General features: G+C 39.7%; 1 non-coding gene across 1 annotated transcript; it reads left to right on the plus strand.

The window, feature by feature from the left end:
* Positions 1-9,777: 9,777 nt before the first annotated feature.
* Positions 9,778-9,884, plus strand: LOC125846170 (small nucleolar RNA R71). Its single transcript, XR_007444329.1, has one exon. It is a non-coding gene; the product is annotated as a small nucleolar RNA R71 (small nucleolar RNA).
* The last annotated feature ends 7,528 nt before the right edge of the window (positions 9,885-17,412 follow it).

Here is a 17,412-nt window from a genome sequence, read left to right on the forward strand (position 1 = left end):
TCATACTTAGTACTTAATTGTGGTAACGCATTCTTCTTCATGTTTTACTACAAGTGTAGGTTCCGACATTTGAGCGGTTTTCTCTAGTGAAGCTTCGATTTGAGTTCCCTAAGACTAAGTGGTATGTCCTTATAGATCGAGGACAAGTAGTTGATGTTTCCTTTCTTTTCATGTAATAGGCAATTGTTAAGACTTCGATTGTAAAGGGCCGTGACCCTATTTTGTTTCAAGTATGTTGTTTAGATGGTTATATGAGACGATAGACTTTCGCTTGATTTTAAATGAATGTTGGATTTATAAAAGAAAAGTTTTAAATTCCGCATTATTTTTAAGTATCTTATGCTATGAATGCTATAAAGCTTGTATAAGACCCATTTGTGGTCTAGTAGGCCGTGTCACATCTGGGGTATAGTCTCGGGTCGTGACACATAGAACTTGTCTCAAATTTATGAACTCCCTAGCTTTAGCGTCCCTCAACTCTCTCGGGAAGAACCTTTCTAGAAAAGCTCCGGTAAAACACTCCCAAGTAACATTAGCTGCATTCCCACCCTTATTTTCCTTCCACTGTGTGAAACATATGTGAGCCACATCCTTAATCTGGTAGGACGCCAACTCTACCCTATCATTCCCAGTCATTTGCATCACACTAAATATTGGATTTACCTCATCAATGAAGTTTTAGGGGTCTTCACCAACGTGCACCCTAGAAACTCGTGCAGATTCTTCCTAAAAAATTCTTGGACCCCAGCTGCCATTGATCCACCACTAGCATTTGAAGGAACTGGAATATGCTGATTGTTCGGGTTTGCTACGCTCTAACCCAAAAGTTGGATGTCATTCCAAAACTCTGCATTTGAAACCTCATGATCTGAGACTAGAGGAACTGCGTTAGCGTTGCGGGCATTATCATTCCTTGTGTAAGCTCTACGAGGAGGGATGATCTGAAACATATAACGTCAGAACTAGATATGAGATCATACCCACACACGATAAGAATAACAAGAAAGTGAAGTTTTTCCCAAATCACTTTGTAGCCTGCCCTCATAGATGTGGCACACTTAACACTCATGAAAGGCACTCTACTTAGTACGAATTTTCAGACATCTTAGGACTCTTAAACCTAATGCTCTGATACCAAGTTTGTCAAGCCCTAAAGCAACCTCCTTGACGTGAACACGAGACCTAGGATCACGAGTGACCCCAAGCTAACCCTGAGCTGGCATATTATAAGCATACTTAAACAACTAAACAACAAATACTATGCACATGCTTAAATGATATGATAAAGTGAATTATGGGGAATATCGAATACTAGTCTGAATATATGCATACTAAATAAGAGTTAATAATACTAAACATTAACTCCAAGCTAAAGATTAATCTAAAACTATGTCTGAAATATGCGTCTAACTGACTAGAGATGTTGGGACATCCCCCCAGCTAACTCTAGCAAAGCTAAAAGTGAAATGAAAGACTTAATGTAAAAGAACATGTCTATCGTCCTCAGAGAATGATGACTCACCATTAGGGATCTGAATGCTAAGGACTTGAACCTACATCATGATAAAATATAGCGCAGAGTATGTGTCAGACTTGAAAGGTACTGAGCATGCATGATAGGATAAAGCTGAACAAACATATAACCGAACAAAGCATACTGAGCAATGATATGATTTGAACATGATGAAGATACTGAAATATACTGAATATGAACTAAACTAATGCAATGACCATGTAAATAACATACTGAAACTGAATACTGAAATATATCTGAAAACCTGGTCAAGTACTGATAATGAAACATTTGAAAACTGAGGCATGTATATCTATATATATATCCTATCTAGTGTAGTTTATGAACTAAACGAATATACACAACTAGGGTTCTGAATTTCATGAAAGAAGCTAAGCAATAATGTTATGACGACATGAAAAATCTGATTTAGAACACTACAACAGCTAAATCATAACAGTTATCTAAAGTTCTAGAAACCCTAGGTCTATGCAATATATAGGGAATCAAGATCCTGACTGAATTCTAGTGACCTAGTGGATAAAAGGAATCCACCAGTGAAATCCCACATACGTGGTGACGAATTCCACGGAGAAATCTTTTGATTTTGGGGCTGGAACTAAAGGAAACTTGATGCGTGTTCTTGAGAAAGCTATTGCCTATTTCTTCCCATTTTGCTCTAAGTTTGAATGATCTTTTGAGAATAAATCGCTTAGGGTAAGTTCTGACTTAGTTACTAGGCTTAAACAGACCAAAACAACATAGTTTAGGGATTAAACGACGTAGTTTATGTGTCCAACGCATAGGGTAAATGACCAAATGACCCACCCCTGACTTAAAAGTTGTCGGGGCCAACGATCGGCCTGACCGACGGTCCGTCCTGTCAATCCGTCATTTGGCTTTAGAGTGCTGAAGGGTGGGGGTCTGAACCACTGACCGTGGTCCCACCTACGACTTGTAGGTCCTACCGTTGGTCAAGATTTGGCTGGAATTTTGAGAAGTTTTGGAGGAAACTGGAGTTGGCTAACCACGAACCCCACCTACGGTTCGTGGGTCAAACTACGTTCCGTAGGTGGCCTCCGTCGGTGGCATCTGCTACTTTTGGAAATCTTCAATTTGGTCTGTTTAGCATATATGGTGCTACATCAAGAGTCCTAAGGTGCCTATGAAGCAGTGTTTGTAGAGTCCCTGTTATCGATGTGAAGCGCGCTAGACTAAGAATTCTCAAGTAACACCACTCATCGGCAGCAAATCCATTTTGATGTTTGAGTAATCAAGACATAACTTCCAATGCAAGGGAGTGGGCTTGAGAATTAATAGAAAAATAAAATAAAGTTCTAATTAGCCATAGCTAAAAAATTATCGAATATAAACATGTTAAATCTAAGGGGTGACACAAGCGTCAATTATCAATGGGGGTTTGTGACAAGTAAGTTAAAACAACAAAAATAAGAAGAGATATGAATATGGAGATGAGATTCTTGGGATGTGATAGGAATACGGGCTAGACTAGACTATTGGGTACATGCTTTTGATAGTAAATCCATTGAGTATTTGTGACTAGGGTAGACTATAGTGGGGGTAAATTCTCTCTCGAGCAACTTACCCCGAATCAAATGGGTTCCTCTCGGACACCCACTTGTCGCATGAAGAACAACCTCTGCCTTAGCCCACTCACTCTCTCAAGCTGAGTGTGTGGGAGAGGGACTAGGGTTCACTCTCTCGAGTTGAACCTCATGTCGACCCACTCCCACCGACCATCAATTTAGTAGTCTTAGTTTTATGACCTCTCTCTCGAGCAAGCCGAAAACACAAAGGTGAAATCGTATTTGCGACTACAATTTCAATAAGTTCCACCATAACTAATAAACAAAATCACATCTAAACAACAAATAAACTATCAACAAGCAAGACCCAACAATTAATCTAACCCATATTCACAAAATCACACCCCCAAGAATTGGGGTTTAGATACACAAATAGATAGAAATTTATACCAAAATGAGTTTGCATTCAAATGGGTATGAAGATTTAAGTCTCAAAACAAGCAAAGAATGAAGAATCCACAAGACCCAAGTCCAAATTCTTGGAGTTGAAACTCTTTTGATCTTCAAGTTCTTCAAAACCCTCTCCAAACTTAGAACTCAAAAGTCTATGTTAAAAATTCTATATTAAAAATCTGATCCTAAATGAGTATTTATAGTTTTTAAAGATTTGTGTTGCAGCGGATCACTCGGCGACATTAGTCGGAATCACTGATCAACTCAGCGATTCTCCCTTTGGTGTAGTTCATTGTCGTCTTGCATTAGCCTTCAACATCATCGTGTTTTGGATCATTAGGCGACCTAGTACTGATTCACAGAACTGCTCGGTGACACGCTGACTGCTCTTTTTCACCGCCAATTTGATCCTTTCATTCAGGGCTCAACACACTGCAACAAAATGCGAGGTGAGATCATTTGGCGACACACCGAATGGCTTCGACGATCCGCAAATCTTCATTTCTCTGTTCTTTCAGCTTCCTTTGTTCCTTTTTTATCAATTGTATCCATGCCTTTGTCTCCAAGTCTAAATACCTGAAACTTAAGGAATTTTATCAGTTTTTGAGACAAAACATGCATTTGAGGACACTAAACCTATTAAAACATAGCCCCAAATGAGTCCAATTTATGGACTCATCAACGAGCAGATAAGAAACTCTGTTGATGTTTGCGGGATGTTCTCCTTCAAAAACATATCTCAAAAGTTGGTCCGGTTGAGGTTGTTCCCATTTTCTTTAATGGGAGAAGCATGTAAGTGGTTGGCTGAATTGCTAAGAAACTCCATAACTTCATGGGAAGAGCTTGTCACCACATTTCAAGTGCGATTTTTCCCTCATTCGAAGATGATGACACTTCGGGACATAATCCAAATCTTCAAGCATTTGGAGGGCGAGCCAATTCATGAGACTTGGCAAAGATTGAAGAAGTTAGTGCTATAATGCCCAACTCATGGTTTGCCCGACAATATTTTGCTGCAATATTTTTACCGAAGCCTTGATTCGGTGAACAAGGGTGTAGCTGACCAACTTTTTCTGGGAGGTTTGATGCAACAACCTTACATTATAGTAGCCCAGCTTTTGGATGGTATGACCATAATTAATCGGGCTTGGTATACCCACAAAGATTAGGTCTCCCCTCTAACTTTTCAATTAACCAAGGAGCAGCTTGAGAAACACCAGGAGAGGGACCAAATCATGACAAAGATCATGACCTAACTTGACATTTTGTCCAAGAATGTCATGGGGGCTGGTGCTAGAAGTGTCAATGCTGTGGGTGTTGGGTGTGTAATCCCCGATGAGGGCAAGTTTGAAGCGTTGTACAACAAAGAGGTTAATTTCCTAGCCAACAAATGAGGTGGTTATCGTGTAAACTACCCGAGGCAGTGTGGTCACCAAAGTTGGAAGAGGGATAAAAGTTGGAAAGATCGTGATAGAGAGTGGAGGGATCGTAACCCCACTTGTAAGGAAAGAGAAGGGGAGAAGGATAGGTATGTTCCTCCCCACGAGCGCCAAAAGCCCAAAGATTCTGAGGGTGGCCGGTCTGAGGATATGCTCTCTCGTATTCTCAACAAGGTTGAGGGGTCCAACAAAATCTTGAAAGAGATGAAGGAAGACGTATCGACCCTTAGGGTTGTCCTTGCGGAGTCGTATCCGAACGTTTGGACCCTAAACATGTCCACCTAGGTGTAGTAACCCTTTACACCCAATTCCAACCTCATACCACACTCCAAAACTTGGCTACAAAACCCTACAACACACTAGTTCAACTAGACTAGTTTCCGGCGTCAGAGTCGTTTCTTGATGTTTGACCTCTAAAATCACTGAACCAACTTACATTGTCATTATTCATCAATTAAACAAGTTTCCAACGATAACCTAACATGTGAGTGTCTAAAATCACCTACTAGCTTCCATTAGACCCTAGCTTGGTCCAACTAGTTTCTACGGGGTGTAACAAACACTAGTTGACCAGGCCCAAAGGTGCGTGCCACAATATGCCTGTCATGACACCTCTTGGTCTTTTCTTTGTACAACTTGGCATTCTCATAGGCGTGAAGCCTGAACTCTTCTAACTCATGCATCTGCGTTATCCTATTCTTTCTAGCCAACTCAGCATCAAGATTCAACTTTTTAATCTCCCAATATGCCTTGTGCTCCAATTCAGCTGGTAGGTGGCACGCTTTTTCAAACACCATTCAATAAGGAGAAGTCCCTATCGGTGTTTTGTATGTAGTCCGGTATGCCCACAAAGCATCATCTAGCTTGTCTGCCCAGTCTTTCCTTTGGGCATTCACAGTTTTTTGGAGGATCTGCTTGACCTCTCTATTAGACACTTCCACTTGCCCACTAGTTTGGGGATGATATGATGTAGCTACCTTGTGTCTTACCCTATATTTAGCTAGTAATTATGCACTGAATTATTAATAAATTGCGTACCTCCATCACTGATCATAGCCCTTGGAGTTCCAAACCTAGTGAAGATGTGCTTCCAAATGAATTTCACGACCACCTTTGAATCATTGGATGGCAATGCAACAACCTCCACCCACTTGGACATGTAGTCCACTGCCACTAAGATGTATTGATTACCATGGGACAATGGGAATGGTCCCATGAATCCTATCCCCCAGACATCAAAGATCTCTACCTCCAATATATTCCTCAATGACATCTCATGCCTTCTAGAAATGGTGCCCATTCTTTGGCACTGATCACAACCATTCACAAACATAGCAGCATCTTTAAAAAGAGTAGGCCAAAAGAAACCAGATTGCAATACCGTATGTGCAGTTTACTCGCCCCCATGATGTCCACCATATGGTGAAGAGTGACAACTCTCCAACACTTGTGATGCGTCCTGTTCAGCCACACATTTTCGCACCATTTGATTAGGTCCCTGCTTGAATAAGTAGGGCTCATCCCATATATAGAAGTTGGCATCATACTTCAACCTCTGCTTTTAATGTGTTGAGGCCCCATGTTGAAATAAACCACTCACAAGAAAATTTACAATATCAGCATACCAAGGCACTTGAGCAAGGTCCAAAGAAAGTAATTGCTTATCAAGAAATTCTTCGCAAATCTGCCCCTCATTCTTCATATAAGATGAATCCTCCAATCTGGACAGATGATCAACTATTTGGTTCTCAATTCCCTTCGTATCTCTTATCTCTAGATCAAACTCTAGAAATAACAGAATCCACCTAATTAGCCTCGGCTTGGCATCCTTCTTATTAAACAAATACCGAATTGCAGCATGATCAGTGTAGACTATAACCTTAGTTCCTACCAAGTATGATTTGAACTTATCAAATGTAAACACTAATGCCAACATCTCTTTTTTAGTAACAATATAATTTGGTTGGGCTGCATCAAGTGTCTTGCTAGCATAGTAGATGAAATGAAACATCTTATCTTTTCGCTGCCCAAGCACTGCCGCAACTGCTCTATCACTGGCATCGTACATAAGCTCGAATGGAAGCTCTCAATTTGGAGAAATAAAAATAGGAGCTTCTATCAACTTCATCTTTAGCAACTCAAATGCCTACAAACACTTCTCATCAAATACAAACTTCATCTCTTTCTCTAACAAGTTGCACATGGGTCTTGTAGTCTTAGAGAAGTCCTTAATGAACCTCTGATAGAACACAACATAGCCTAGAAAGCTTCTAACTCCCTTCACTGTGATGGGTGGTGGCAACTTCTCAATAACCTCCACTTTAGATTTGTCAACTTCCAACCTATTCTTGGAGATCTTGTGTCCCAACACAATTCCCTCTCGAACTAGAAACTGACATTTCCCCTAATTCAACACCAGATTTGTTTCTTCACACCTAGCAATAACCCTGGCAAGATTAGTCAAACAAAGTTCAAGAGACTCACCAAACACCGAGAAGTCGTCCATGAACACTTCAACAAAATCCTCCACCATATCATGGAATATTGCCATCATGCATCTCTGAAATGTCGCCAGTGCATTGCATAAGCCAAATGGCATGCGCTTGAACACATACTTGCCATACGGACAAGTGAAGGTAGTCTTCTCCCGGTCCTCTAGTACAATAACAATCTGATTGTACCCTGAGTAGCCATCAAGGAAATAGTAATATTCCTGACCCACCAATCTATCCAGGATCTGATCAATAAAAGGCACCGGGTAATGGTCCTTTCTGGTGGCATCATTGAACATTCTATAATCCATGAAGATCTGCCACATGTCTCTGTTCTTGTGGGGATCAACTCATTCTTTTCATTAGTTACCACCGTCATTCCGCTCTTGTTGGGCACACATTGTACTGGACTCACCCATTTACTATCTGATATGGGGTACACAATGCGTGCATCTAACCACTTGATTACCTCTTTTCTTACCACATTCTTCATCACTGGATTTAGTCTCTGCTAATGTTGTGCACTCGACTTATGTCCTTCTTCCATATAGATTTTATGCATGCACAACGCGAGACTAATTCTATGGATATCAGACATTTGCCAACCCAAAGCCACTTTTCTCTTCTTCAAGATGATTAATGTTGCTTCCACCTGTGCATCAGACAATGTTGCAGACAAAATAACCGGTAAAGTTTTATCTTCACCCAAAAATGCATACATGAGGTGTGCTGGCAATGCTTTTAACTCCAACAGGGATGCTACTTGAATGTAGGGTTTGGGTGGAGGACCCAACACTCTATTTAAAGGCTCCCAAGGATCTCCGAATGTACCTACAAGTGCCACATCAAGAAATTGCACCATTTTTTGTGCCTCAGCATCCCCATAGATTTTAGCCCCTTCTAGCACTCGCTCTAAAGGGTCCTTAGATGCAATGTATCGAGCCTCTGCCTTAAGATCTATCGCAGTTATGGCAGACAACTCCTCATAAACAACTAGTAGCTTTAATGCCTTGTACACGTCGAACACATCCACTTTATCATGTGTCAGCTTTGTGTACAACGAAGTTGGCATCAAATTGATACTAGCTCTTAGGTCACACAATCCACGCGCATGAATGCTCTGCCTTATAGTGATCTAAACTGTAAAGCTACCCGGATCTTTCAGTTTAGTGGGCAACTTATTTTGGATTCTGGAGCTTTACTCCTTAGTAAGTGTAACAGTCTCATATCCAGTCAGCCTCCTTTTGTTCACAACAATCTCCTTCACATATTTAGCATACCTAGGTATACCCTACGAAACATCTACCAATGGCAAGTTAATGTGAACTTGTTTCAAAAGAGAGAGAAACTTACCAAAACATTCATCCTCCTTCTATTTCTTGAGCTTTTAAGGGAATGGAGGAGGTGGTTTCACTATTGGTTGCACTATTTCTTCTTGTGCAATAACCTCACTCTCCTTGGTTTCACTATCTTTACTCACAACATCAGTGTTTCTATTATTAGGAGCTAACTCCTCTAATTGCAAACCACTGCATGTACCTATCGTGTTTACCTGCCTGGGATTCGAATTAGTGTTTCTCGGCAAACCTCCTTCCGATCATGAGTTTTGGGCACTAGCAAACTACCCGAATTGTTTCTCCAAATTTTGTATAGCTAACTGGTTGTTTCTTGCATCAGCAGCTAACTGGGCATAATCAGCCATACTATTTTTCAGCATCTCCTCCATGCTCATGTTACTAGACTACCTTTTTGGCTGGTCCTGTTGGACCTGCGGTTGGTACCCTTGCGCATTTCCTTGGGGTCTATATTGATTTTGGCCTTAAGCCTGATTTTGATTACCACCCCAAGAAAAAATTGGATGGTTGCGCCAACTTGGATTGTATGAGTTTCCATAGTTCTATTGGCCTCCTCCTCATTGTGCATTCCCTATAGAGTTCACAGAATCTGGGTTTGCACCACATACCTCTGCACTATGATCATCACCTCCGCATATTTCACACCAAATTGGTGGTTGTTTGACTGCATTCACCTGAGCGGATTGTTATCCCAATGCTAGATTTCTGAAGTGGGTGTTCATCATGTTTTGCATCGCAGCAATCTGTGTAGTTAAGGCAGTCATTGCATCTACTTCAAACATACCTGCAGTTTTTTTGTATTACAGGTTTTACCCCACCTCTGTTCCATTTGGGGTTACCCTGTGAGATTCTGTTCAGCAAGGTGAATACAAGGCATATGTCTTCTCCAAAGCCTGACCACCTACAGTTGCATCAAGCAAAATTTTGGTGTTAGGCTCCAATTCTTCTATGAAGGTATGGACCAACTCCTCATTAGACTGATGATGATGTGGACAACTCATCAACATCAATTTAAACTTGTCCCAAGCTTCGTACAAGTTCTCTCCCCCCTTCTGTCTAAAACATAGGATGTCACTCCTCAACTTAGCTATTTTCCTAGATGGATAAAATCGAATGAGGAACTTTTGTGCAAGATCATCCCAGGTGGTGATAGAGTTAGCGGGCTCAGAATTCAATTATCTTTTTGGTTCACCAAGCAGAGAAAAGGGTAATAAGGTGAGCCTCACATAATCCTCGTTTACTCTAGTTGGAGTGTAAGTATCAATGATCTCGAGAAAGTTTTGGATGTGAACTATTGGATCCTCGTGCGACAGACCAGTGAACTGCCCATTAGTGTGCAATAATTGCACTATACTCTACTTCAGTTCCAACCTTCCACCAGCTGTAGGTTTTTGAATACATGATGTCACATTGGTGGTCCGTGGGATTGCCACGTCTCTTACCTTCATCTCAATCATTACTCTAGGTTCTTCTTGCTCAACTCTTGCTACTAGAGATGTTGGTTCACCAGCCACAAGAGGCACTGGGTAAGTAAGACATCTTAGCCTCCTCCGGTAGTGCACGAATCTTTCCGGTTCAGCTAGAGATGATACCAATGCTTGATCGTCATCCAGTGTGAAATTCCAATACAACCTGCAGCAATGAAATGCTAAGATCAAGTTGTCAACACTTGCTTTTTTAACTTCAGAAATTAGAAAAATCAGATAACTTCTAATTCTAAAGTCCCCGGCAGCGGCGCCAAAAACTTGTTGCACCCAAATTGCACACGCAAGTGCACGTGATCGCTCAAGTATTAAAGTGGCTCTTATAAAGAGACAGGTATCGTACCCACAATGACTTATGCTTAAAATCACTTAATTTCTCCAACTTTCAACTAAGCACAAGTTTTATCAATATTCCAAAAGTGATTTTTTTATAATTCTAAAACTTAAACAAAATGTAAAAAATGCAGTTCAATTTCAAGGGTTTAAAACAATGATTGGGTAAAGTTAGGGCTGCAACTCTTATCAGGATTCATGCAATTAATATCACTTACATTGGTATTTATCAACTATTGAATCAATGAATCACAGGGTTAAATGTATGATCATGGTCTCTCAACCTCTAATCGCCTACGATAAATGACAACCTAACTACATCGTTGAGCGGGGATAGGCTGGATCAAGTATCGAGCATTACGATTTCTTCTTGTATAGTGATCAAACATGGTTTCTGGGTATATCCCTATCCTAGATACAAATTAACCCTAGTTATTAAGAGAAAATCATGCTCCTTATGTCCCACGTTCTATCCTTTTATTCCTCTCCCGAGTTCAATTTGGACAATGTATTTATTTCAATGGTGGCCAGTCACAAAATATGAAAAACAAGAACATAAGAAAGATTCATATGATAATTGATATTAACCCAATGAAAACTTAATATATTACAATCATCTTGTAGCCACATCCCTAGAATAAGGGTATTTAGCTACTCATAATCAAAGATTCAACCAAACAATATTTCGTATCATAGAAAGATCGAAAGTAAAAGAGTTTAGGAAAGAACCCTAAAAATGATGAAAACATTCTTACAATTCGTCGTTCTTCACAACCCAGAAAAAGAATAATTTAATAAAATTAAATATTAGCCTATTTATACTAAAATTCAAAATGGCCAACACTAAAACCCAGGGGCGCATCGCGGAGGCATTTTCAAATTTCATTCTATGAATCTTTTCTCTTCCCCGCACGCGATCTTGCCACGCACCACTCTGCCTCAAAACTGAATTTCGCGAGCCAAACTAAAATTCCTCTCCGTGATGTGGAGAGGATACGGAGATGCCTTGAATGACATTTCTTTAATCTTCTTCCTTGCTTCTTTTTGACTCGAATCTTTTGTGGTCCCCATTGTCCATTTTTGTGCTCGTTTCTCCAATTAAGCTCACCTACACAATTAATCTTGGTGGTTAGCTTATATACAACCAAAAGACTTAAATAGACTATAAACAAACACATATTGAAGTAAAACTTAGCTTAAATATGGGAATTATTAGATTTGTAGGGATATAAATATGCCTAAAATCACTCCTCTGATATCTGATGGTACTCCCAAGTGGATTGAGGTTAGAGCACCCATTAAGAAGAAGGACCTCAATATAGCAGCAAGGTTCTGGTTTGGCTTCATCAGCAGTACTATCATGCCATCCCAGAATGAATCGATTCTCCATCATGCGAAAGCAGCCTATCTCAGTTGCATCATTATTGAGACAAGGCTAAACTTGGGGATGATCATTGTACAGGAGATGATCATGAGGGCCAAATAGGGCTAAAGCTCCCTCTCTTTTCTGGTGTTGATCATTGAGCTGTGCAGACGGGTTCGGGTACCCCGCGATGAGAAGAAGGATATGGAAGTAATTCCCAAATCTTCTATCAATATCCGGAGGATTGAGTCAGAGTACTTGAAGGATGAGGCCGAGAAGAAGAAGGCAGCCCCGGTGGATACATCCCCAGTTGTTGACACTGATGCATTACCTGCAGAGGCACTTTTGCCTACTCCGACCCCTGGGCCTTCATGTATATCTAGTACTTCCCCTTCCATGACGCATAGTTCCTCTGCAGCTCCCTTGTCTCCTAGGTCTACTGCTGTTGTTGCCCGAGCTCCACTCACCCAGGCTGCACTACTACGGATGGGGAAGCTAGCCCATTCTGCTGATAGACGCGCTTCCAGGCTTGAGGCCACCATTACTGGCATGATCGAGAGATCAATTGCTGACGCTGTGACACTCCTAAGTATGACCATTGATGCCCTTATGGCATGAATAGTGGTGTGTGAGCAAGGCCAAGGGGTCATTGATGAGATGACGGCTCTAAAGGCTGCTATTGCTGATTTGAGGAGAGATGTGGACCAGCTGAAGTCCACCGACATGTCGATGATTTTGAGAATGGTGGATATCCCTGATATGCCAGTTGATCCATATATCCCTCCAGCTACCACCAGAGATAAGGTTCAAACTGAGGAGGTAGCTGCTGCCGAGTTTGAGGCTGAGACCAATGAGAAAAAGTTTGGTGTTAATGAGGAGTTATGAGGGCCTGACAGAGGTTGAGGAAGCGATGATAGATTCAGTCGCACATATTTCTTTGGCGGACACCACCATAGCCGGATCTAGTGTTACTGATAGCCCGGGCACTAATACCCCGATATATGGAGCAACTGCGAAGACATAACCTCTCTTTACCTCCCTCTCTGTCACTTTTATTAACTTTTAGTATTTTGATTGCATTTGAGGATAAATTTTCTTTTTATTTGTGGTGGGGTGAGGTATTTCCATACCTACCTCTTGTGATTATTACTTTCGTTTATATATTGGTTTTTGTGCTGTAAATTGTGTTTTAGCACTGTGTTGTGGATGTTTGAACTTGTGGCTCCTTGTTCTAATTGCAAATGGTTTTTGGACCATTCTGAAAAATATTTGTCACCTCTTGATTGTGTTTGAATGTGGTTGCTCTTGTGCAAATTTGAGTGTCGATCATGATCAATATCGATGACTTGAATAGTGCTCATAATCGAACAAAAATGAATGTGCGTCTACGATGAGGACAAATGAAGTTGCATAGGCAATATGTGAACTTTTTGCATCTCATAGTGACTAGCCGATTATCATATTGAGTCTCTTGTGATGAGCATCACACACTAGCGAAAGTGTGGAGTCTTGTTTGATATTGGTGCTAATGCCTTGTGTCTAGAATTTGCCCCGTTAGTCCGGTTGACTAAGTGATGCAAGCTCCTGAAATGATTTTAGGCAAAAAGTTTGAAGAGTGAAACAATTTGACATTATACCTCTTTTGTGACCAACCTTGTGAGTGTGTGAACTTTGCTTGAACACCCTTTGAGCCTTACCCTTTTTCTTAGAAGAAACTTGATGCAATTGTGACCTCTCTTTATCCCTTCACCCATAATCCTCATGAAGTGTGGTTTATTTTAATAGCCAACTTAGGACAAAAGCCCAAGTTGGGGGTGTGGTGAAAAGAGAAGGTAAATCAAGAAATGCAAAAGAGTCCCCCTTGATCTAGGGTTTGGAGAAAGATAGAACCCCTCCCTAAAAAAAAGAGAAAAAGAAAAGAAGAAGGAAAAAGAAAAAGACCAAAAACGTTGTGAAATAAAGTTGTGAAACTGCAAAAGAAATGGGATGTCCGTTATTCCAACAGTAGTAAATAATGGGGTAAATTGTGAGCATGAGTATAATTGTTAAAGAAAAGGAAAGAAAGTGTTGTTCGTACCACATTTCATGATGATAGCAGCCATTGAGCCTAAATGACCATACCTTTACACTCAGCCCCGTTACAAGCCTTGAAAAGACCTTTTTGATCTTGAGTGAGCTGAAACAAATGTTGATTGAGAAATAAGGGCAAACCTATGGGTGAAGTCATGCATGTGTTCATCTTTGTGAGTGTGAGAGTTGTATGTGATTTCAAAACTGTAAAGTGTTGAACAATTGTGTGTGAATATGGAATTATTCTTTGTGTGAGGGCATTTGCGTACCTTTGTTGAGATTGAACTTGCATTTGAAGCAAGTATTTTGAACTTGAGAATCTTTGAGTGAAAAATTGATCCTTGCATGAGTAAGTTGAGTCTTGATGTGTACATTCATGATTGAATCTGGTGTAGCACTATTTCAGACATCCTATTTGAACTGCTGAACTTGAGTTTACTTGAAAAAAAGAAAAAAATTAAGTTGGGGGTGTTGATGAGTACGAGATTTGGAATCATTTAGGGCTTTATCTGTATAGGTTTAGTGTCCTCAAATGCTCATTTTGTGCCAATAACTGATGTAAAATCCTTAATTTTCAAGATTATGGATTAAGGAGCAAAGCAAGGACACTAAGTTGCAAAATGGAACAAAGAGAGCTGAAAGAAGGAAGAAAAGAGAGCCTGGTGATCGCCAAGTCGATTTGGCGAATCGCCGAATGGCCATTTGGCCGCCTAAAGCTCTAGTTTGCCAGGCCCTGAAGGAAAGAACCAAGTTGGTGAGAGAAAGGAGCAGTTGGTGGATCACCGAGTGGTTCCGCGATGAAGTGTTAGATCGCCCAAAGTTACAGACTTGGAGGATGCTGAAAGCCAAGGCAAAATGGCAATGGAATTGACCAAAGGGCGGTTCGCTGAGTGGATGAGCGAGCCTGACTTACTACACCGAGTGGCTCTTCGCAGCACATTTTGGTGACTATAAATACGTTTTTGAACATTTAGTTTAGTATCGAATTTTATAATTCTTACTCTGGAATATCATAATTTCTGAGTTGGAAACAAAGAGACAAGTTTTCCTTAGCTTTTGAAGAATTGAAGTTTCTCACTTTTAAGAAATTGGAAGTGGATCTTTGAGATTCTTCAATTTGGACCTTTATAAAGACGAAATCAATCTTACCCAGTTGATGGAAACTCAATTTGGTAACGATTTTTATCTTTTTATGATGTCTAGCTTCAACCCCAATTCTTGGGGTGTGATTATGTGATTATGGGCTAATTTAGCTTATGGGTATTGCTAATTGTTAGTTTAAATGTTGTTTAGAAGTGATTTCAAACATTAATTGTGGTCTTATTTAAGAATTGTAGTTGCAAATGTAATTCTACCCTTTTGGTTTTTGCTTGCTCGAGAAAGAGATTTTAAAACTAAGATTATTCATTGATGGTCTGTGGGTATTGGGTTGTCATGGGTTCAACTCGAGAGAGTGAATCCTAAACCATTTTCCACACATTCAGCTCGAGAGAGTGAATGGGCTAAGGCGTATGATGTTTTTGTTTTGCATATTGGTCGATGTTCGAGAGAAATCGACTTGATTCAAAGTAAATTGTTCGAGAGAAAGTTTACCTTCTCTATAGTCTAGCTTAATCACTAATATTCAACTATTTTCTAACAGTTGCAAGTACCCATTTGTCTACATTATCCTATAATCGAATCACATCCCAAGAACCCATCTCGTTATTGTTATTTCGTATTGTTTGTTGCTGTTGTAGTTGATAATTAAAACCAAAACCCCCGTATTTGACATTCGCGTCAACCCTTGATTTGAATTATGTTTTTATTCGATAATGTCTATTCATATGACTGATTTGAGCATGTTCACACTTTACTATTGAATCTTAAGCACGTACTGCTCCCTCTGGGATTCGACCCCAACTCATTTAGTTGGGTTATATACTGACTAACGATCATTGACATTTAGAATTGGATGAAGTATCTTTGATATCGTTATTTTATCACTGGTCCACCAAGAAGAAAAAATATGTGGTTTTCTCTACTGCTAAAGTTGAGTATGTGGTAGTTNCGATGTTCGAGAGAAATCGACTTGATTCAGAGTAAATTTTTTGAGAGAAAGTTTACCTCCTCTATAGTCTAGCTTAATCACTAATATTCAAATATTTTCTAACAGTTGTAATTACCCATTTGTCTACATTATCCTATAATCGAATCACATCCTAAGAACCCGTCTCGTTATTGTTATTTCGTATTGTATGTTGCTGTTGTAGTTGATAATTAAAACCAAAACCCCCGTATTTGACATTCGTGTCAACCCTTGATTTGAATTATGTTTTTATTCGATAATGTCTATTCATATGACTGATTTGAGCATGTTCACACTTTACTATTGAATCTTAAGCATGTACCACTCCCTCTGGGATTCGACCCCAACTCATTTAGTTGGGTTATCTACTGACTAACAATCATTGACATTTAGAATTGGATGAAGTGTCTTTGATATCGTTATTTTATCACTGGTCCACCAAGAAGAAAAAATATGTGGTTTTCTCTACTGCTAAAGTTGAGTATGTGGTAGTTGCTCTTGTTTTGTGAAATTACTTATGATCAAACAAAAACTATTGAAATTTTGTATGAGTGTTGGATGTGTTCCTATCTTATGTGACAACACTAGTATGCAACATAAAAGAACCAAACATATTTATATTTGACATCATTTTCTTCGTGAACATTGAAAAAATATTTTGTTCTATTGAGGAGAAAATTGTAGATATTTTTACCAAGGCACTCAATAGAGAATAGTTTGAGAAAAATAGGTTTGACTTGGGGATGATTAAAAGTGCATAAACTCCCCTCGATGATTGGCTAGAAAATTCTTTTTTGTTTTTTATTATGAAAAAAAAGAATAACATAGTAATTATTCAATTTTGTCTTGCAAATTCAGTTGTGTTTTTCCAATTTTAGAGAACTGACTTGTTTTCCTACAATTGTGCATTAAATTGTGTAGAGCCAGAAGTTCAGAAGTAAGGGAATTCTTGCATTACATCAAATGAGGTATGCTTTTGTATACTTATAAGTTATTTATGATTACAATGAACCAATTCCGCTGTACGATTTCTTTCTCTCCCACTCTCCCTCTCGATCATTGGCTAAAAACCATAACCTCAACCATAAAAAACCCCTCTAATATCTTCCCTAAAAAGCTGTTAAATGTCCCATATTTCCACCCTCATTACTTCTATCACCTCACAAATGCTTCACCTCCCTTCTTTTCCCGATAAAAATCCTCCATCATTCACCCTCTCTCTCTCTCTCTTATAGTATCTTCAATGAAACCCTTGATCTATATTCAAATATCTGAATCATTTCTCATGGATTCTT

This window comes from Solanum stenotomum, chromosome 11 (genome assembly GCF_019186545.1).
Source record: "Solanum stenotomum isolate F172 chromosome 11, ASM1918654v1, whole genome shotgun sequence".
In the NCBI taxonomy this organism is placed as follows: Eukaryota; Viridiplantae; Streptophyta; class Magnoliopsida; order Solanales; family Solanaceae; genus Solanum; species Solanum stenotomum.